The following is a 22,698-nucleotide window of genomic DNA, read 5'->3' as shown; positions in this document are numbered from 1 at the left end:
ATCCGCCTGTTCAAATACTGCCCCCTATCGTCAAATCTGTATACTTGGACTTTGGTTTTGCTTTTCCAGTAATAGCAGCCATATTGTAAGTTCAAAGTTTGCAAAACATCCAGTTTTCATAACACTCCATATTCTCCATATTTTTGTCCAAAAGGAAAAGGCTTGCTGTCGCACAAGGTTAGCAGCACACACCCGTAAAGCCCAGCTCACTGGCTATCTAGCTAGCTTTATTTGACCCCGATTGGTGCTTATTTGACAAAGTTACAGTCAATCAAGTGCAGACCGCCCGCGTCATCATCGCGCCATGAAGGCTTCGCTCTCTGACCAAATTTGGTGTCCTATAGGATATACTACACTCCTAATGATATAGTGAAGTCTGGTTACGTTCTAGGATCTCTGAGGAATAAATACGAACATGATTTGACTGGTTGAAACAATGTTTAGGGTTAGATTTTCAGATTCCTTGCAAATTGAACGAGTGGAAATACAAAATCGATTGTCCATGCTATATGGACCTTTTGAAAAAGGAATTATCTAACAAAATGACACTTCATGTTATCTCTGGGACCCTTTGGATGAGAAATCAGAGCACGATTTCCGAATGTAAGTACACATTTCACCTTCAGAGGTGAATTTATCAAACCTATCGCGGAGAAAGAAGTGTTTTGTTTTTAGGAGCTCTCCTCAAACAATAGCATGTCATTTTTTCGCAGTAATAGCTAATGTAAATTGGAGAGTGGAGTTATATTAACAAGAATTTAAGCTTTCAGCCGATAAGACGCTTATATGTACCGTCATTTATTGTTTCTCTAAAATCTGCATTCGTGACACACGGCGCTGCATGATTTACAACTGTCCTGTTGACGGGACGCTTATCCCTAAGAAGTTTAACAGTTGAAAATGCCTTTTCTTTTAGCACTGTTTTTACTCACCCCTTTTATGGCTTTTAAAATCACCACTATAAATGTTAGGAGTGTAAATACGGAAATAAGAGCACAGTCGGTTTTATCCTTTTTACAAAGGTTTAAAACAGATCTGTTTTTATTACTGGAGGGTGGTCTACCCTTTTTGTCCTCTTACAGCAAATGGGAGGATACGTGGCAGCATGGGCCCTCCATTTGGATTGGTTCCAATTTTAATAAGAACGACGGTGTTGCCATTTCAATCAAGACCCCACAGGTAGTGGTGAGGGGGAGCACGGTGGAGGTTGGTGGGCGTGCTCTTTTATCCAATTGCACTTTTATAGGGAGGGGTTTTAATCTGCTAAATGTGTATGGTTTTAATGATAAAGACGACCGGTGCACACTTTTATAAGACCTGCAGTCCCACATGCTAGGGAGGAATCCTCTAATGGTGGGTGGGGATTTCAACTGTGTTTTAAGTGGAGTAGACAGGGGCGGGAGAGGATTTTAAGGTAGATAGGTCAAGTGTTTTATTACAAGGGTTGTGCAGGGATTTTAGACTGACTGTTTTAAAACCTTGCATCCAAGAGAGGAGGGCTTCACCTGGACCAGTGGTGATGGCACCAGAGCCTCTTGCATTGACTGTTTACCCGGGACTGTAACCCAACTTATGCTAGAATAACCCCTGCTTTCTTCTCAGATCACGTAATGCTGACGTGCACCCTTTCACTAACTTCGGGAGTGACTGTGGGAAGAGGTCCCTGGAAACTGAACTGCTCCCTTTTAGAAGATGATAGAGTAGTTAGTCAGTACAGGGAGCAGTTCAGCCAGTGGCAGAAGCTACAGGACTTCTTTGACACACGAGCACAGTGGCGGGAAATGGTGAAGGGTAGGACGAGGACCTTCTTTAGAGAGATAGGGAAGAAAAAGATAGATGCATGGTGGGACTGCAGAGGTATTTTAACCATAAAATTAAAGTAGTAAAAAGGGAAATGGCGTTTTTTATCAGAACAGAAAAGTAAGGGGGTTATTTTAAGAAGTAAGGAGGGGGAGAATTGTACAAGGTAGTTTAAGAAAATAGTTAGCAAAGGTAGGATAATGACAGGGTTAAAATACAATGATGGGTTTTAAAAACAGAAACAGAAGGAATAAAAGAAGTAGTCAATGATTTTTATGGGGAAACCCAAAAAGTCAGAAGGATCGCGAGGCCCCGCTTTCACGGTCTGTATTCATACTGAAGATCAAGCGAGCTTTTGTCCTTCTTCTCCACGGGAGGTTTCTGTCCTCAGGACACCTGCGTTACCGTTTGACAGGTGTACCGCCCCAGTCAAACTCCCCACCTGCCACTGTCCCCGGAGCAGGTCGCACCCGGTGCGAGCCGAGGCCTCCCACTTATTCTACACCTCTCATGTCTCTTCACAGTGCCAGACTAGAGTCAAGCTCAACAGGGTCTTCTTTCCCCGCTGATTCCGCCAAGCCCATTCCCTTGGCTGTGGTTTCGCTAGATAGTAGGTAGGGACAGTGGGAATCTCGTTCATCCATTCATGCGCGTCACTAATTAGATGGCTACACTAAGAGACTTGTAGTTATGTCCCACCGTTAACACCCCCACTTCATAAATTTTCCTCACTTTGACATGAGGAATCACAGCCATTCTCCGGGGATTTTGGTCTCCCCGAAGATGGTTTGAGTGCAATGGGGAAGATGTATGCATGCTACGGTCAGATATTCTCAAATGGAAACCCAGTCGAGTCACGCCCTGCGGTATCATCAAGTAACCTTCTGCGTTACATATTGCGCATCAGTAGCCGCTAACTAACCTCTATTGTGAATTTTTCAGTGCATATGTGGCAATTATTTATTTCAGAAGGAGCCAGCAAAACTAGTGCACTCCATGTGCTCTAGGTCATTGGACACCATTAGACATGCACGTGGTTATTCTTGTAACTGTTATGGCCAACTATGGTTATACCTCTTGGGTCTTGTCCAGAACAGGGGTTCCCCTTTCAGTGGAGTCAGCAGGATGTCATGTATTGATTAATCCTGTAGACTGCCAAGGTCTGTTGCTATGGTCCTACATGCATGAAACTATTTTTGTGACTCTACAGGTTGCATGTCCTAATATGAAGGCAATATGATAACGGTGGCTAAATGCTAGAGGTGATGAGCTATTAAGAGGAGTTACTATGAGGATGACGTAAGGTGGAATAATGTATAAAACGTGTGTGCCAAGACTGGAAGGCAGTTGTATTCATGATGCAGCTTGGCTTTTATTATGAAGTAATAAAAAGTCTATTTGAACTCACATGCTCCGGTATTTGTGAAATATGATTGACCAAATACTTCCACGACATAAATGGCAAGCTTGCCAGGAGTTGTGAAAAGGGACCAGAGACTGTGAAAATCTATAGCTGTGAATGGGCTTCCTGGACGGACTGCACAAAATTACAAGCGGCCACTTGTTAATAAGATGGTAAACTGAGTTTTTGCCTGTAATAATGGAGTTCTTGTGTGGTCCGCTCTAGGAACCTGTTTTCAGAGGTAGGTCACCATAGGTTTCTCCAAATTTGATGAACCAAAGAAATATTGGGAGCTTATGAGCTCAATGAAATACATGCAAAATATTGGAGGTATAATAAGAAGCTTGTGAGGGTTGCAACTGTGAATAATGTATAGTAATTGGTGTGTGGCCATTGGAGAGGTAGAGTTGTGTGCACCGTCTATTTTGACTGGCTCAGTTGGGTGGGGTTATTCATCTGATTTGTTCAGTCTGTTTAAGTTGTGACTGTTGTCTGATTTTCTATGGCCGGGATATGTTTGATTAGACCTGTGTGATTTGCGCGCAAACGCAGCCAATTTGATTCAGTCGGTCCATATCAGCGGGTCATTCAAATTGTCCAGCTAACGCAGTCGCTCAGCTGGGGTGGGGGATCAGTCTCGATCAGGTTCTGTCTGCCCTGTTGAACTGTTCTGTTTAATCTAGTTTGAGGTGACAACTGTCTATCTGAATGGTCGAATATAAATTAAATAGAAATCCTGCAATACCGCTTATCGTGTCAATCGCTTAGGAAAGAGTGTCAATCGATAAGGTTTGCTTGGATGGGTAAACATCCTGTGTAATATTGCATTTTCTGTGTGAAGGAGGTGAATCAGGAAAGTGCTGTATAATCAGGTGTTTGATAAAGAACGATATGGGACTGACATTTATTTGATAATGGGTGTCACAACTCCTACGGAGGGTGGCTCCTCTCCCTGTTCGGGTGGCGCTCGGCGGTCGTCATCACCGGCCTACTAGCTGCCACCGATCCCTTTTTCCTGTTCTGTTGGTTTTGCCTAATTAGTTGCACCTCTGTTTTATTAGGCGTGTTCACTGGGCTATTTAAGACGGTATTCCCGCCTGGTCTGTGTGCGGGCTTAATTGATCTTTCCACTTTATGCTGTGTGGTGGATGTTTATTTTGGGACGTTGTATTTTGTGCGCCCGGCATTTTGGGCAATTACACCTTTTTGTGCGTAATAAAGGCACTGCATTGAACTTTTATGCTTCCTGCGCCTGACTCCGCACCCACGACGCCCAGACCATTACAATGGGACTGCATAGACGATATTTACTAGTCATATCCGTTAAATGCCGCCCTGAAATAAATGTCAAACCCGTGAATACCACCAATGAAAAACCACTTAGGAAAGTGTGAAGATAGGGGTCAGCTCAGACAGATAAATTGTGGTTACCGCCCTGTGATAAATCGCTAAGGACAGCGTCACTTAGGAAAGAGTGAGAGAAATCCCATATCGTGTTGAGGAAGTGTATCGATAATTAATAGGTCACGTAGGAAAGTGTAAGAGAAATCCTGTTGAGGAAGTGTATCGATAATTAATAGGTCACTTAGGAAAGTGTAAGAGAAATCCTGTTGAAGAAGTGTATCGATAATTAAAAGGTTGCTGTGGAATAAAAAGGTTGCGTCTCTTGGTCTGACGGAGGGGACGCAACCAGTCTTGCACTACGGGAGGTGAATGACTTTGTTGTACATAAATACCCATTGAATATAATACTAAACCTTTGAATAGTTAGGATAAATTGTAAAATACATGAACATTCTAGTAACTTAGTAATAAATGCCAAGACGACATCAGCGATTGCCTGGTAAGGCCATTGAAAATTGCGTACTGCAAAGTGGAAGAATATACAGTATATAGAAATTGGAACATTGGTAGTAAGAATATACACAAAAAGAGAGAACAATTATAAAAACCTAGAAACGGAGAGAGGAAAATAACGTGGATATAAATAGGAGAGAATAAGGTGTGGTGAAAAATCTTTAGGGCTTGAACAGATTGTTAAAGTTTTTAGTCCTGGATCTGTAGGGAGTAATATAAGAATACGATAAAGTGGTTTTAATAAATGGGATAGCACAATAAAACAAAACGAAGGAGCAAAGAATAATTATGAATATCACAGGAAAATAGTTATTTTAAAACCATGGAGTCCCTGAAAGAAGTGCATGTAAATTCTACCAATTCAGCTCGAATATGAAAGGGCAACACTACCTCTTAACAGGAGAATTCAAATCAAATAATGAATTGGAACAATCACATAAAACTAGAATAAGAAGCTCAATATACAAGCATATTGAAATTAGCTTTCTATCAGCGCCATTGCGCTAACGGAACTATTTTGAGAAGGGATAGTGTAAAATGGGGTGCTTTGTAATGTCGTTCAGGATATTTTGGTTGGATTTCAAAGCACTAGATTGGATGTACCAGAGTACAAAAAAACTGATGCGTTTACAAATGCTCGTCGGATTGAAACGCCAGGGAAATAACATAATTTGAATTATTGCAAGCAGCACAGTTAGTCACCACCGTTTAACAAACAAGTAAACAATCTAATCAGCTTTGCTAGGTGAGTAGAATGGAGAGTGAAGAAGTATTTTCTTGTTTATATCTGGAAGTAGCGTTAGCTAAATTAGCCAACTTTAGCCAGTTAACGTTAGCTTGGGTGCTTGACTGGCGTGTGGGGAGAAAATTCTAGGAATTATGATTCAGAAAGTTTGGATCAACCCTGTTCATTAGCGGATTTTGGGGTTGAATAATCCTTGTAAGAAACAAGAACAGTGGATATTAGGTAACATTAAAATGGGCAGTATGGGCGAGAGCACTGTAATATTCATATGTGAATACATAATGAATTATAATTGGATGCATTTTACCGCCGTATCAGACTGTGCGGTGATTGGTTAAGTCCACCCAGACGGTTAGGTCATGGCCAGTTGATCTTGGTTGGAGGTAGGCGAACATGCAGTTGTAGCTAGTTAATAAAGAGTTATGTTTTAAGAAATATCCTGTAGTTCTGCGTTTTATTATTTTGTACAAAGTGTACAAAACAAGACAAGCACGACTAAGTAATGTTTATGAACAGTCTAACTTTGTATCACGCCGCATTCAAACTATCGCTAAAAGGCTTATATTTGGGCATTCTGTGTTGATAAAATATGTACGCTATGTGGTAGAGCAGGAACACATGGAATTATAGCTATGGTAAAGTACTACTGGCAAAAATACAACATATTTAGGGGTTTCGAGAACCATGCGACTCAAGATAAACTTAAGTCTTTGTTACATTATTCGAATTAGATTTATTGAATTGACGTAAGGGAGGAGGAGATAATAGTAATTAAAGTGGCCTCCCTGTAAAAAGTAGAAATAGGTTTGTTTTGACTAATTGAAATAAAAATGCACCTGGTAACAAACGTTAGCGACAAGAAAGGTGGAGGTTAGTTGAGATTGAAGAGAGTTTTCTGAATTTCAGGGATGAGATGTAGACTAGGGGAGGTAACAAAAAATAATTAACGTTAGTCAATTGGAAAGTAAGAATTTTGACTTTTATTTTTTGGATTGATTAAGAATTGGCTGATGTATTTTCTACATTTGGCACATTACAGGTTAATCTTAAACTAATGAATGTTTACTGAGTGTGAAGTAGTGGTTAGTGATAAATATAGTCATATTGATAAAGAGGATTGATGCAAACGTAATGAGTGTTGACAGTATGTGAATGGTAATATATTATTAGTGTCTTTATAGCACTCTAATGATGTGATATTTTAGTAATTTGAGAAACTGAGGTTTTAATAGGAGGTTATATGATGAGTAGAGATTGAGCCTTGAGATTGTAAAAAAAGATTAGCTGTGGTTGGAAGCAAGCAACTAGTGGGGTGTTTAAAGCAAAGGTATGAAGAGACATTACTATTGCTTGGTTTTATAGTAAGGTAACACCAGTAAATTTGAGCAGGAAAGTTATGTATTCTAGACATTATAATCTGTTTCCATTACTTGGTACAGTGTCCAGTAATACAAGTAGTATTAATTAAGTATTGACTATCAAGATAAGAAAGCACCAACTTTTGTTAAACAACAGTTTTGTATTTTACTAAACTAATGCAACAGGAAAACTGATAGGATTACTGGAAAGGGGCTCTAGGATTGTTTATTTTAAAATGGGGTCAATTCCACTTAATGGAACACTCACTATATTATCTGATGGGTCTTGAATAGAATTCTTGCTTCCAGGAAAAATTAAGGGAGACATAGGTGACCATGTCTAAAACAACTTTGTATTAGAAGCCTAGGATCAAAAATCATTGATTTCTTCATCTGAGAAATTGACTACATTTGCGACCGGAAAAACTATTACATTTAGAATGGTTAACAGGAACAATCTAAGGTGAAACTGCTATTAATATCCTGTTGGGGATAGGGGGCAGTATTTGCACGGCCGGATAAAAAACGTACCCGATTTAATCTGGTTACTACTCCTGCCCAGTAACTAGAATATGCATATAATTGTTTGATTTGGATAGAAAACACCCTAAAGTTTCTAAAACTGTTTGAATGGTGTCTGTGAGTATAACAGAACTCATATGGCAGTCAAAACCCTGAGACAAATCCTGACAGGAAACTGAAATCTGATGTGTGGATATCACTTCAAACATTTGCCATTGAAACACACAGGGGCTTGTGAATCATTTAGCACTTCCTATGGCTTCCACTAGATGTCCCCAGTCTTTACAAAGTGGTTTGAGTCTCCTATGGTAGTAACTGACCCAAAGAGAGGCTGTGGCACTTGGTCACAGGGGATGGGCCATTGTGACGTCGGCGCCCATGACTACTCTCCCTTTTCGAAACGTTTTGAAAAACAATGCAACCGTCCCAATGGAATATTATTGAAGCCCTGGTTGAAAAAGCCCCTAAAGATTTATGTTATACAACGTTTGACATGTTTGAACGAACTTAAATATATATTTTTTGCTCATTCCTGATGACAAGTCAGACGCACACGGTACATTTTCACTAGCCTTCGGAGCGCGCTAACACTATTGGGACATAAATTATTAACTTTTTTGAACTAAACTACATTTGTTATGGACCTGGGATACCTAGAAGTGCCTTCTGATAAAGATAATCAAAGGTAAGGTATTTTTTACAGTAGTATTTTTGATGGTTGATCGTTCCAAGTTGGCTCCAACATGTATAGCCTAGACTTTTTTTCTGGGCATACCACGTCGTTTATTGCAAAGTGTGATTTCCCAGTAAAGTTATTTTTAAATCTGGCAAAGCGATGCCATTCAAGACATGTCAATCTATAAGTCTTTGAATGACAATATTACATTTTAACAATGTTTTCGAATAGTAATTTTTTTAAATTGTAGCGCTAATTCACCGAAAGCATTTGAGGGAAAATATTTTCTGAACGTCATGCGCCGATGTAAAATGCTGTTTTTATATATAAATATGAACTTTATCGAACGAAAAATGCATGTATTGTGTAACATGATGTCCTAGGAGTGTCATCTGATGAAGGTTGTCAAAGGTTAGTGCTGCATTTAGCTGTGTTTTGGGTATTTGTGATGCATGCTAGTTGCTTTGAAAATGGCTGTGTGATTATTTCTGGCTGGGTACTCTGCTGACATAATCTAATTTTTTGCTTTTGCTGTAAAGCCTTTTTGAAATCGGACAACGTGGTTCGATTCAGGAGAGGTGTATCTATAAAACGGTGTAAAATAGTCATATGTTTGAGAAATTGAAGTTATAGCATTTATGAGGTTTTGCATTTAGCGCGACACGATTCCACTGGCTGTTGATTAGGGTGGGAAGCGTCCCACTGCCCCAGACAGGTTAAATGTGTTGATTGGACAATTAACCATACCAGGATACTTGTACATGATTATGACAGTGAGAGACCAATCATATAATACCATATGGGTGTGCATTGTGACTAAGGGTAGTGCATGCTAAATAAATCATGGGAAGGCCTGGCCATTTCTGTTTATTTTTTACATATGGTTCACCACACACAAACCAGCACACACACACACAATTTATGCGATAGCGGTGGTGACACTGACATAATCCCACACTAGTGTGGTATTTATTTTGGATGGACTTTTTTCTATTCAGTTTTAGACTGGGTATACAGAAGGATAGAAATGTTTTTAAGTGGTTTCTGAAGGACAGGGAAAGGACACATTTTAATGGTGTCAAAATGCCCTGAATCCTAAAACTTCCCGTGAAGACTGATCAACTTCACTAGAAATTATCGGAACAGGTGGGATTTAATTATAAAATGACTAAGAAACACCAGTCTCTATTCAAAGTGTACAATTACTTTGAAATTCAATTATTTCCTTGGGAAATTATAAAGAGTTGTAATTCTAAGTTGATTAGTTGTTTGAATTGTTTATTTTGATTTAACCTGTTGGGGCAGTATTTGCACGGCCGGATAAAAAACGTACCCGTTGGTTACTACTCCTGCCCAGAAACTAGAATATGCATATAATTTGTACATTTGGATAGAAAACACTCTGAAGTTTCTAAAACTGTTTGAATGGTGTCTGTGAGTATAACAGAACTCATATGGCAGGACAAAACCTGAGAAGATTCCATGAAGGAAGTGCCCTGTCTGACAATTTGTTGTCCTTCTAGGTAATCTCTATCAAAAATACAGCATCTCTGCTGTAACGTGACATTTTCTAAGGCTTCCATTGGCTCTCAGAAGGCGCCAGAAAGTCGAATGAGAGCTCTGCAGTCTCTGGGCTAAGTACAGCAGCTCTGTTTCTTACTGGCCTGCCTGGGGACAGTGACAGTGGAGATGTGCGTTCATGTGAATTCTCCATTTTGTTCTTTCAGTCTTTGAACGAATACAACGTCACCCGGTTGGAATATTATCGCAATTTTACGAGAAAAATCAAATAAAAATTTATTTTAAACAGCGTTTGACATGCTTCGAAGTACGGTAATGGAATATTTTGACATTTTTTGTCACGAAATGCACCCGCGCATCACCCTTCGGATAGTAACCTGAACGCACAAACAAAACGGAGCTATTTCAATATAACTATGGATTATTTGGAACCAAAACAACATTTGTTGTTGAAGTAGAAGTCCTGGGAGTGCATTCTGACGAAGAACAGCAAAGGTAATCCAATTTTTCTAATAGTAATTCTGAGTTTAGGTTGTCCCAAACTTGGTGGGTGTTAAATTAGCTAGCCGTGATGGCCGAGCTATGTACTCAGAATATTGCAAAATGTGCTTTCGCCAAAAAGCTATTTTAAATCAGACATGTGCTATTGTAAAAAGCTGTTTTTTTTATATAAATATGAACTTGATTGAACAAAACATGCATGTATTGTATAACATAATGTCCTAGGAGTGTCATCTGATGAAGATCATCAAAGGTTAGTGCTGCATTTAGCTGTGGTTTTGTTTTTTGTGACATTATATGCTAGCTTGAAAATGGGTGTCTGATTATTTCTGGCTGGGTACTCTGCTGACATAATCTAATGTTTTGCTTTCGCTGTAAAGCCTTTTTGATATCGGACAGTGTGGTTAGATTAACGAGAGTCTTGTCTTTAAAATGGGTTAAAATAGTTATATGTTTGAGAAATTGAAGTTATAGCATTTATTAGGTATTTGTATTTCGCGCCACGCGATTCCACTGGCTTGTTGACTAGGTGGGACACAGGGAGGTTAAAGGCACAGTCAACTTAGTGTATGTAAACTTCTGACCCACTGGAATTGTGTTAGTGAATTATAAGTGAAATAATCTGTCTGTAAACAATTGTTGGAAAAATTACTTTTGTCATGCACAATGTAGATGTCCTAACTGACTTGCCAAAACTATAGTTTGTTAACAAGAAATTTGTGGAGTGGTTGAAAAACGAGTTTTAGTGACTCCAACCTATGTGTATGTAAACTTCCGACTTCAACTGTATGTCAGGAAGTACACCATCTATTACATTCATGTTGTTCTTGATAGGTATGACAACCACATTTTCCCAGGATTGAGGGGCAGGTTTCGGGTCGAGAGCCATACCCGGTTCCCCGCGGTCAGCGCTCGCCTTCTGCCGCCACATGGGCGGCGTCCCAGGTCTCCTCTGAGCGCTTAAACCATTCGTCCACCGCAGGAGCCTCGATCTGGCTCTGATGACAAGGTGCCAGAACTGGCTGATACCCCAAGGGAAGAGGTTAGTGGAGGAGTGGCGGAGTGAGATTTGCGCCATCTCTGCCCAGGGGATGAACACCGCCCACTCCCCCAGCCGGTCCTGGCAATATGACCCCAGAAACCTACCCACATCCTGTTTTACGCTCTCCACCTGCCCGTTACTCTCGGGGTGAAAACCTGAGGTGAGGCTGACCGAGACCCCCAGACGTTCCATGAACGCCCTCCAGACCCTGTACGTGAACTGGGGACCCTGATCAGAGACTCTGTCCTCAGGCATCCCGTAGTGCCGGAAGACGTGAGTGAACAGGGCCTCCACAGTCTGTAGTGTTGTAGGGAGACCGGGCAAAGGGAGGAGACGGCAGGACTTAAACTGATCCACAACGACCAGGATCTTGGTGTTGCCCTGTGAAGGAGGAAGATCTGTCAGGAAGTCCACCGACAGGTGCGACCACGGCCGTTGTGGAACGGGCAGGGGTTGTAACTTCCTTCTGTGCAGGTGCCTGGGAGCCTTGCACTGGGCGCACACCGAGCAGGAGGAAACAAACCCTCACGTCCTTGGCCAAGGTGGGCCACCAGTACTTCCCACTGAGACAGCCCACTGTCCGACCGATGCCAGGATGACCAGAAGAGGGTGACGTGTGGGCCCAATAGATCAACTGGTCGCGGACAGCAGACGGAACGTACAGACGCCCAGCTGGACACTGGAGAGGAGTGGGCTCTGTACGTAACGCCTGCTCGATGTCCGCGTCCAGCTCCCACACTACCGGTGCCACCAGGCAAGAGGCCGGGAGTATGGGAGTGTGATCCATGGACCGCTCCTCTGTGTCATACATACGGGACAGTGCATCTGCCTTAGCGTTCTGGGAACCTGGTCAGTAGGACAGGGTGAACACACAACGGGTAAAAAACATGGCCCACCTTGCCTGGCGAGGGTTCAGTCTCCTCGTTGCCCGGACTGCGGTGGTCAGTCCAGATGAGAAAAGGGTGTCTCGCTCCCTCAAGCCAATGTCTCCACACCTTCAGAGCCTTGACGACAGCCAACAGCTCCCAGTCCCCCACATCATATTTTTGCTCCACCGGGCTGAGCTTCTTCGAAAAGAAGGCACAGGGGCGGAGCTTCGGTGGCGTACCCGTGCACTGAGAGAGCACGGCTCCTATCCCAGCCTCGGACGTGTCCACCTCCTATGAACGCCAAAGAGGGATCCGGATGAGCCAGCACGGGAGCCGAGGTAAACAGAGCCCTCAGGTGACCAAAAGCCCTGTCCACCTCAGCTGACCACTGCAGTCGCACCGGTCCCCCCTTCAGCAGTGAGGTAATGAGAGCCGCTACCTGACCAAAGCCCCGGATAAACCTCCGGGGCTGGGAACCACTGCACTTCCTTTACCGTGGTGGGAGTCGGCCAATTACGCATGGCTGAAATGCGGTCCCTCTCCATCTCCATCCCTGACGTGTAAATGCGGGACTGTTGGAAGAACAGACATTTCTCAGCCTTGATGTACAGGTCATGCTCCAACAGTCAACCAAGCACCCTGTGCACCAGGGACACATGATCGGCGCTTGTAGCGGAGTATATCAGAATGTCGTCGATATACACCAATACACCCTGCCCGTGCATGTCCTGGAAAATCTCATCAGCAAAGGCCTGGAAGACTGATGGAGTATTCATCAACCCGTACGGCGTGATGAGGTACTCATATTGCCCTGAGGTGATACTAAATGCCGTCTCCCACTCCTCCCCCTCCCGGATACGCACCAGGTTGTAAGCACTCCTGAGATCCAATTTTGTGAAGAAACGTGCCCCGTGCATTGACTCGATCGCGCTGGTGATGAAAGGTAGCAGTGATTTGATTGACACCCCGATAGTCAATACACGGGCGCAGACTGCAGCGGTAGTGATCGATCAGGACCTTGTCGTTCCATCCCGCGCTGGCGGCCAGGGTCCGGAAGTCCAAAGCGAAATCCTGCGCGCTCCTCGTCCCCTGCCTCAGGTGGAACAGACGTTCTGCGTAATGGTCCAACACTGCGTCTCCCTCACTCCCTACGGCATTCCAATTGGTGTTCTTAGTTAAGTGCCATGTAGTCTCACATGTGCCTCTAAACTTCCCCATCTCATGCTGTCCTTTTGTGCTGTTAAAATATTCATATGGTTGTTCATAAATATCGAATAGGTTATATGGGGTCTCTAACTTCTGTGCTTCCACCTGTACATCTAAGACTTGATTTGGTTGTAATATCTGTGATAGTGTGGATTTCTCAAATATGACAAACATTCAGCTGGACAATAAGGCCTTTCTGACCCCCTCAAATAGCAAAAGTTTTTATTAAAGTCAGCACAGTCCCTATAATCATAAGGATTAGGTACCATCACTAACTCTTTAAGTAGAGAGGGTGCACACAATAAGAAATGTGTCAATCTTAATTTAGACGCTGTATATTGAGCCCATTCATACCATTCATTACTTGCTACTTTCTTCAAAAATGTGTCCTTATATTGTTCTGGGGTTGAATCACCAATTGGAATTACAGACACCATTTGTTGACGTAAACTACTGGGATTGATTTGAAGGTTCCAAATGTTTTGGAGGTACCCAACTGGCACTGAAGTTTCTGACCTATCTCTAATGGCAGTGGGTGGTAGCTGAGTTGTTTTTACTATAGCCGTTACTGCCGTCTGTCTTGTCAGAGGCTCTAGATTGGGGTCAAGCTGGATAATTGTCACACTATTCCCTTCAGACCATTTAGTGCTAACTATTTCTATTATATATTCTTCACCTTCCTTTTGAACACGCTTGTCCATGGTAATCAGCCAATTCACTTCTCCTTTGTTTATTTCTATATTGCATCCTTCTGAGTCGCAGATGGCTTCTCCCAACATCTGATGATGGGTCCATCCACAGAGTGCTATTTTTGGTAGAGGTCTGATTCTCCTAATTGAGAGGGACCTCTGAACTTCTGCATACGTTATTATTTGTGATGGAATGGGGATGCTAATCCTACTTTTATTCAAAGGAGATTTAATAGACACTTGTTTTCTTACCCTACTTCTGACATACTCTATAGTTCTGAGTGGATCTATTACCATGTTTCCTAGGTTTGCTGCTGTTGTGAATTGTATTTTACCACTCTTCAGTTGTTTTGATTTCCACTGTGTCAGACAGACCATGTGAGGGCAGAGAAGTCGTTGGTAGGGAAATCTCCTCCCCATCCTCCTGTTGATGTTTCTCCGTCCCATTTGACAGCGCCTCCGTTAAGGGTATCTGCCAGAGTAGGTAGAGCAGCAAAAACGAGCCAGTTTTGAGGGTGAATAACTAGATAAATTGGACAGTCTCAGTGATGTATGACACATGCTCTATTCCAGTGTGACTAGAGCTATAATTTGAGACCATTTGGGGAAAGTTTTGAGCTTTCTATCGATTTTTAAACAACCCCAGACAATTTAGACTATTAGGCCATGATTTGAACATACAGCAAAAACAAACCTGTTTTGAGGCTGCATATATCACACATGCTCTGTTCCAGGGTGACCAGACCTATAATTTGAGACCATCTGGGGAAACTTTGGAGCATTTTTTGATTTTTACACCCCCAGATAATTTAGAGAGAAAAAAGCATGGAAAAAAGCATGGTTTGAACAAAAAGCAAAAACAAGCCTGTTGGGAGGCTGCATATATCCCAAAATAGGAAAGTAACAGTGATGTCACATATGCTCTGTTCCAGTGTAACTAGACCTATAATTTGAGACCATTTGGGGAAAGTTTTGAGCTTTTTTCGATAACACCCCCAGACATTTACACCCTCTCCCCCGGATTTAAGGGAGCTCACTGGGCGCCGCCGGAACCGCGACACTTTCCAGGGCTTGGGCCCCTCTCTCGGGGCGAACCCATTCCAGGGTGCCCTTCACAAAGAAAAGAGAACTCTCTCCGGGGCTCCCGCCAACTTCTCCGGGATCGGCCGCGTTACCGCACTGGAGTCCTCACGGCGCCCATCTCCGCCACTCCGGATTCGGGGATCTGAACCCGACTCCCTTTCGATCTGTCGTGGGCGACGGAGGCCATCGCCCCTCCCTCCCGAACGGCGTTCGCCCATCTCTTAGGACCGACTGACCTATGTTCAACTGCTGTTCACATGGAAACCTTCTCCACTTCGGCCTTCGAAGCTCTCGTTTTAATATTTGCTACTACCACCAAGATCTGTACCCGCGGTGGCTCCACCCGGGCCTGCGCCCTAGGCTTCCGTGCTCACCGCGGCGGCCCTCCTCCTCATACATGTGAAAATGTTCCTTTCAACATTCAGGTTTCATAGTTTTTTCTGTAGTTTTGAATTTTTCCCCTTCAGAAATATGTTGAGAGGCTGAGAGAGTGATCTGTGGAGATGATCTTCCCAGCCTATCAACATTTAGTTTTCAAAAATAATTAATGCAAATTGAGCTTTGGACAAGAAACGTCAGGCCTGCCAATAGGGTTGGAATCTAACCAAGGGTGGTTGTTAACACAGACAGAATATGGAGCGATTTTAGATAAACAATGTTACTTTTGATAACATAGGCCTGAATGAAAAGTATCAGATAACCTTAAACATTCTAACTTTCACCCTAACTCTAACCTTAATAGGCAGCCTTGGCCATTTTCTTCAACGACATAAAAGTAGGCCCAGAATGAAGCCTGACCTAAATTTAAGATGCTTTTGGGTTAATTTAGGTCAGGCTTCATTCTGGGCCTACTTTTATGTCGTTGAAGAAAATGGCCAAGGCTGCCTATTAAGGTTAGAGTTAGGGTGAAAGTTAGAATGTTTAAGGTTATCTGATACTTTTCATTCAGGCCTATGTTATCAAAAGTAACATTGTTTATCTAAAATCGCTCCATATTCTGTCTGTGTTAACAACCACCCTTGGTTAGATTCCAACCCAATCCGTTGAGGCTAGAAACACATTTCAACCACAGGAATGTTTTTGAGGTCCTCCTTATCTACTCTGATCATGTGAAATTAACCCTTAACAGTGAATAAATTCCAAAATGTACCTTACTTTTCTCTTGACTGCTAGGTCCGTCGGCTTGAAATCTAATGGGACTCAAAACTATCCATTAACCTGTGAGGTTCTAAATATTATAGTAAGAACTTGACGGACAAATATTCTCAGAACCCAACAAACCTCTGTTTAAAATTAAAAACGATAATTTCTGTAATATGTTTAGCCATGCAAGTTTGACTGAAAATGTCAGGTCCTCAAGGGTAATTTTATGATTTCACTTCTCTGTCATTGCACAAAGTAGAGAGGGGGGAAAAAATGTGTGAAAGTAAATAAAATAAATATACATCAATACAGTTGCAGCTGTCATCCTGCCAGATGTATATTGTTACTAACATGTCAAATTGGCCTCTGATTGGGAAGAGAGAGAATGGATTACTCCCTTGACAAGCTAACCTTAAAGGCCCAAGGTTAAAAGGCCCAAGGCCAAATCATAGTTATATTATTTTTTATAATAATACAAATCTGTCAAGCCCTTTTTGCATCAGCAGTTGTCAAAGTGTTTTACAGATACCCATATATGCATATGCCGAGAGAGACAGAGAGAGGATCGATAACATAAAGTTAATATTAATCTGTGATGGCTGAGAGAGATTTGGGTCACATGTGCTGTTTTGAGGGGTTAAAAGGTCACATCCCAACATGGGCCATGTTGGGTTGTTGGACACCGTCCCGTCCACTAGGCTGCCCTCTTGCACATTGATACAAGGCATGTCTGGCCATTGTGCTGCTGTTCATCCCTGTTGTACCACTGGCTTCCCGTGTAGCATGGGGGTTGTGGGACAAGTGCCGCCCCGGGTCACTCTGACCCAGCCGGGACAGAGGGGACCACTCCTAACACAGGGCCCGGGACAACGGAAGGGTTAAGCACATCGGTTATCAGCACAACAGGTTCACCTCTGTCCCAGTCTAGGTACTTAGTGCAATTGTAATATCCTCGGGTGACGTGTATAACGAATGGGATGAGGCTATTGTCATTGCTCTTCACCATACCGGAACACACTCCTCCCGCCATGTCACTAAAGTAGGCCGTGATGGCAGTAGCTCCTACAGTAACTTCGGGTCTATTTAGGGATGATATTAGCTGCTCTTTAGAGACGGAGCCCCACCACCTCTCGCCCAGCCATTCTAACAGTGGAAGCCAACATCCGTTCAATAGAGGCCAGTTGCCATATTTCTTTTGGTTAGAGACAAAGTGAGTTGAATTGTCTTCTCTCCACGTAGGCCATCTTCCAACCCAGTACCTATTTCGCTATATGTGTGTAATTGGTATCATAGTTATTTTGATGCAGCCATTGTAAGTACTAGGAAATTGGAAGCATGCCCCAAGCAGCACACGGTCACCAACCCCATGAAAAGGGCCTCATGTTTCTAACTGTTGCTCCTCATGAAGCTTTCTCAACAGCTGTCACCTCTGCATCACCGTGCCTAACCGTAACCCAACCCACCGATGGAAAGGTGTTTAACCGTGACACCTACTATAACTGTCACATTTAACAGCCAATCATAGTCCTCGATCTCCTTAACTCAAGCAATTGTGCATTTCTGAACTGTAATGATGTCAGAGGAGAGTGGTATAGAAACTGACAATAGCGAGCTGAGCCCGGTAAGATACATACACACATGATTATATCATACTCTATACACACCTTGTTCATAGACCATGCTAACCATAGGCATTTAGCTTGTACTGATTCTGACACTCATCTCTACTCCACAGGCATCTACCATAACCCTGAACCGTTATGTAGGTACTCGGACTGATTGACACTGACTATGTTTGATATCCTTTCAATCACTGTTGTTAAATATACCATGTATATGTGATATATATCCCATGCCTTTAATATACATTCAGGAGAGCAATTACATACCATCTTCTGACGAGGAGGGACCTAGGAACCTTGTCTTGGAACAAGCTCCTCTACTATTGCACCCAGAGGTCCTCAACCATGAACAGCCTCATCCTCACCCAGCATTACCTCCTCTTCTGCAGCTGAACAATGCAGAAGATGAAATGGTAGTGTATACTGTGATTACACTTTGCTTGTGTGTATGACTTGTTTGTAATGTGGTTATGTCTCTTTCAGGTATATGGCCGATGATGAGGATGGAGATGACTAGGTTGCAATGTGTTGAGACCTAACTACACCGAACCCATTTTATTCCTTTTTGGACAAAAGAGGGTGTGGTCATTGAAAATGAATGCTGCCACTATGTCCTGGTTGGTATGGATGTATTGAAATGTAATGTAAATGTACTCTGTCAATAAATGTGACCTGGTATTCTTGCTCAGAATATTATTGTGGACAATGGACATTGAATAATACATCACAAGCGCTTTGTAATGGCACATTTACCAAGCGATATGACAGAGATTACATATGCTCTCCACCTATATCTTTCCTACTCAAGACAGTGTGTCTGGCATCTGAGTGACGTTCCAGGTCTTAATCCCCAAAGATGTGGTTTGTTGGTCGGTCTACAAAGGTTACATTTTCAAGGCTGCCGATGCGGGAAAATACAGATGTGATCTCTGAAAAGCGTGCACCTGTCCCAATCGTAAACCCCAAGTTGTCAAACGCCACCTTGAATCTCTTTCCCTTGGCAGTTACAATATCAAACAGGTATCCCAAACTGTCCTCATCCATATAATGGAATGCGGCAACTGGGTTGGTGTACATGTTTGTCTACATTCGTAGAAGCTCTATCACTTCACCATGTGGTGGGGACATTTCCAAACTGAGGAATGCAGCTCCCCACCATGAGCCTTTCATCACCTTTACCATATAACACATCTCATCCACTATATGTGTCATAGCAAAGTACACTGCTCAAAAAAATAAAGGGAACACTTAACCTCTCTAGGGCAGGTGGCACCAAATCATCCCACCTACGTAACAGCCAGTTGAATCCTGTGGCGCGATATTCAAATACCTTAGAAATGCTATTACTTCAATTTCTCAAACATATGACTATTTTACAGCATTTTAAAGACAAGACTCTCGTTAATCTAACCACACTGTCCGATTTCAAAAAGGCTTTACAACGAAAGCAAAACATTAGATTATGTCAGCAGAGTACCCAGCCAGAAATAATCAGACACCCATTTTTCAAGCTAGCATATAATGTCACAAAAACCCAGAAGACAGCTAAATGCAGCACTAACCTTCGATGATCTTCATCAGATGACACACCTAGGACATTATGTTATACAATACATGCATGTTTTGTTCAATCAAGTTCATATTTATATCAAAAACCAGCTTTTTACATTAGCATGTGACGTTCAGAACTAGCATACCCCCCGCAAACTTCCGGCGAATTTACTAACAATTTACTAAATTACTCACGATAAACGTTCACAAAAAGCATAACAATTATTTTAAGAATTATAGATACAGAACTCCTCTATGCACTCGATATGTCCGATTTTAAAATAGCTTTTCGGTGAAAGCACATTTTGCAATATTTTAAGTAGATAGCCCGGCATCACAGGGCTAGCTATTTAGACACCCAGCAAGTTTAGCCTTCACCAAACTCCGATTTACAATTAGAAAAGTTTGATTACCTTTCCTGTTCTTCGTCAGAATGCACTCCCAGGACTTCTACTTCAATAACAAATGTTGGTTTGGTCCCAAATAATCCATAGTTATGTTCCAACAGCGGCGTTTTGTTTGTGCGTTCAAGACACTATCCGAATGGTAAATAAGGGTCACGCGCACGGCGCATTTCGTGACAAAAGATTTCTAAATATTTCATTACCGTACTTCGAAGCATGTCAACCGCTGTTTAAAATCAATTTGTATGCCATTTTTCTTGTAAAAAAGCGATAATATTCCGACCGGGAATCTGCAATTAGGTAAACAGACGAAAGAAAATACAGCATCGGGTCAACTCGGGCACGCGCCTAAGCCCTTTGTCCTCTGATCGGCCACTTGGCAAAGGCGATAATGTGTTTCAGCCTGGGGCTGCCTCGATATCGTTCAGCTTTTTCCCGGGCTCTGAGAGCCTATGGGAGCCGTAGGAAGTGTCACGTTACAGCTAAGATCCACAGTCTTCAATAAAAAGAGGCAAGAACAACAACACCTTGTCAGACAGGCCACTTCCTGCATGAAATCTTCTCAGGTTTTTGCCTGCCATATGAGTTCTGTTATACTCACAGACACCATTCAAACAGTTTTATAAACTTTAGGGTGTTTTCTATCCAAAGCCAATAATTATACGCATATTGTAGTTACTGGGCAGGAGTAGTAACCAGATTAAATCGGGTACGTTTTTTATCCGGCCGTGTAAATACTGCCCCCTAGCCCTAACAGGTTACAACACATCCTAGATCTGAATGAAAGAAATAATCTTATTAAATACTTTTTCTTTACATAGTTGAATGTGCTGACAACAAAATCACACAAAAATAATCTATGGAAATCCAATTTATCAACCCATGGAGGTCTGGATTTGGAGTCACACTCAAAAATAAAGTGGAAAACCACACTACAGGCTGATCCAACTTTAATGTAATGTCCTTAAAACAAGTCAAAATGAGGCTCAGTAGTGTGTGTGGCCTCCACGTGCCTGTATGACCTCCCTACAACGCCTGGGCATGCTCCTGATGAGGTGGATGGTCTACTGAGGGATCTCCTCCCAGACCTGGACTAAAGCATCCGCCAACTCCTGGACAGTCTGTGGTGCAACGTGGCGTTGGTGGATGGAGCGAGACATGATATCCCAGATGTGCTCAATTGGATTCAGGTCTGGGGAACGGGTGGGCCAGTCCATAGCATCAATGCCTTCCTCTTGCAGGAACTGCTGACACACTCCAGCCACATGAGGTCTAGCATTGTCTTGCATTAGGAGGAACCCAGGGCCAACCGCACCAGCATATGGTCTCACAAGGGGTCTGAGGATCTCATCTCGGTACTGAATGGCAGTCAGGCTATCTCTGGCGAGCACATGGAGGGCTGTGCGGCCCCCCAAAGAAATGCCACCCCACACCATGACTGACCCACTGCCACACCGGTCATGCTGGAGGATGTTTCAGGCAGCAGAACGTTCTCCACGGCGTCTCCAGACTCTGTCACGTCTGTCACGTGCTCAGTGTGAACCTGCTTTCATCTGTGAATAGCACAGGGCGCCAGTGGCGAATTTGCCAATCTTGGTGTTCTCTGGCAAATGCCAAACGTCCTGCACGGTGTTGGGCTGTAAGCACAACACCAACCTGTGGACGTCAGGCCCTCATACCACCCTCATGGAGTCTGTTTCTGACCGTTTGAGCAGACACATTTGTGGCCTGCTGGAGGTCATTTTGCAGGGCTCTGGCAGTGCTCCTCCTTGCACAAAGGCGGAGGTAGCGGTCCTGCTGCTGGGTTGTTGCCCTCCTACGGCCTCCTCCACGTCTCCTGATGTACTGGCCTGTCTCCTGGTAGCGCCTCCATGCTCTGGACACTACGCTGACAGACACAGCAAACCTTCTTGCCAGAGCTCGCATTGATGTGCCATCCTGGATGAGCTGCACTACCTGAGCCACTTGTGTGGGTTGTAGACTCCGTCTCATGCTACCACTAGAGTGAAGCACCGCCAGCATTCAAAAGTGATCAAAACATTAGCCAGGAAGCATAGGAACTGAGAAGTGGTCTGTGGTCACCACCTGCTGAACCACTCCTTTATTGGGGGTGTCTTGCTTATTGCCTATAATTTCCACCTGTTGTCTATTCCATTTGCACAACAACATGTGACATCTATTGTCAATCAGTGTTGCTTCCTAAGTGGACAGTTTGATTTCACAGAAGTGTGATTGACTTGGAGTTACATTGTGTTGTTTAAGTGTTCCCTTTATTTTTTGAGCAGTGTATATGGGGTTATGAGCCATTCCCGTGTCCTTCTCCCAGTTTACGCACCAGAACTTTCATAATGTCAATAGGAGTTGAAAACAGACCTTTTACCATGTTGGTACAGATGTACCTGCCTCGACTAATAACAACAGTAAAGGTCATGACTGAATCCTGTGTCTTTACCGTAATCGAACCCACTCCTCCTTGCATACCACCGAAGTGTGCTGCGACGACAATGTCTCCTTTGCGAATCTTAGCTGTATCCATGAATGTGATAATCTGCTTTTTAGAGACTGATCCCCACCAGCGCTCACCCAGCCATTCTAGGAATGAATGCCACGATCTGTTCAGTATAGACCAATTATGCATGCTTTCCATCTGCTGTTGCTTTCTCGAATCTTCCACAGCTCGAATCGAGTCGTGACCATCTTGACAGTA

This window comes from Salmo trutta, chromosome 31 (genome assembly GCF_901001165.1).
Source record: "Salmo trutta chromosome 31, fSalTru1.1, whole genome shotgun sequence".
NCBI lineage: Eukaryota > Metazoa > Chordata > Actinopteri > Salmoniformes > Salmonidae > Salmo > Salmo trutta.
The sequence above is the reverse complement of the archived record's forward strand: the minus strand, read 5'-3'. Positions refer to the sequence as shown.